The sequence below is a fragment of the Gekko japonicus genome, unplaced genomic scaffold, assembly GCF_001447785.1.
Source record: "Gekko japonicus isolate JY-2015 unplaced genomic scaffold, Gekko_japonicus_V1.1 scaffold786, whole genome shotgun sequence".
Classification (NCBI taxonomy): Eukaryota; Metazoa; Chordata; class Lepidosauria; order Squamata; family Gekkonidae; genus Gekko; species Gekko japonicus.
The window spans coordinates 789,978-791,131 of NW_015159734.1; positions in this window are offsets into that span (position 1 = coordinate 789,978).

A 1,154-nucleotide genomic window follows, 5' to 3' on the forward strand; every position below is an offset into this window, starting at 1 on the left:
CCGAGCTTCAAAATTTCCGGAAATTTTACATCTCGGGGGGGGGGGACCATAGCTGGCCCACAGAAAGGGAAGAACCAGATTAATCACTCTGAAAGCCTTGGAGGAAGGGTGGAATAAAAAGGTGATATAGATAATAAAGGAGGCGGCTACACCTGACTAACATCTGCAGTAAAGAAAGTTCGTAACAGGGAAGGGGCATTAACCTGTAACTACAGAGAGTAAAAAATGCAGCTGTTGCACATGGGATTTGTTAATATGTTTTTTTTCCCCAGAATTGACTAAGTATGGGTTCATTCCTGATAATTCCCCACACATGATTCATTTCCCTTATTCAAGCTGTCACTGTATCAGAATTAATAGCATATGAAATTACAGCAAGGGATCCATGCGTTGCGCTTTTAAAATCATTTACCCCTTAGATTTTTCTATCCATGCAAGGTGTCCTATTTCACATTGATCATGAATCTTCCCCTCTGTTTGTTTGTTTATTTATTGGTCTTACATCATGCCAACAGGGATATCTAATGGTAGAAACAGAAATGGTACCTGTTCTCAGCAGCATCATGGTGCCAGTTTCAAAAACAGTGACCATGGCAAGCAGTTCAGAGGTTGAGAATCAGAACTGTGCTTTCAGCACACATATCATAATGAGCACATGGCATAATAGTGGTGCAAAGATCATCCACACACCAGAGGGACTGCAGTTTTGTCCTGCACAATGATAGTCAATACACTGTTTTGCTTGTGTAGAGCCACTCTTATGGAGACCACCACTTTCATGACTCTAGGTTTAAAGTTTCCACTGAATTTCAATTTAAACCTATTAGAAGAGATAATTCTGTATTAAGAGAGAAACTTCCTATTAGGAGAACAGTGAATATAAGCACAGGCATCTGAGGCAACAGGTGATACTTGGCCTGCCTGTGGTGTTGACAGCTCAGAGGGAAGGCAGCAGCTGAACAATAGGATGAGCTAACAAATTAGCCAGAGCTGGGACATGGACCTTTCAACTGTGCAATAAAAGCACAATTTCACTGCAGGTTACATGCTGCAAAATGGGATAGTGATCCACAACTAAAGAGGTAGTGTATCAGAATGACTTTTTAATTGTTTTGACTCTTCAAATGGTATCATGCTTTTCCCCTCTTGCCCTT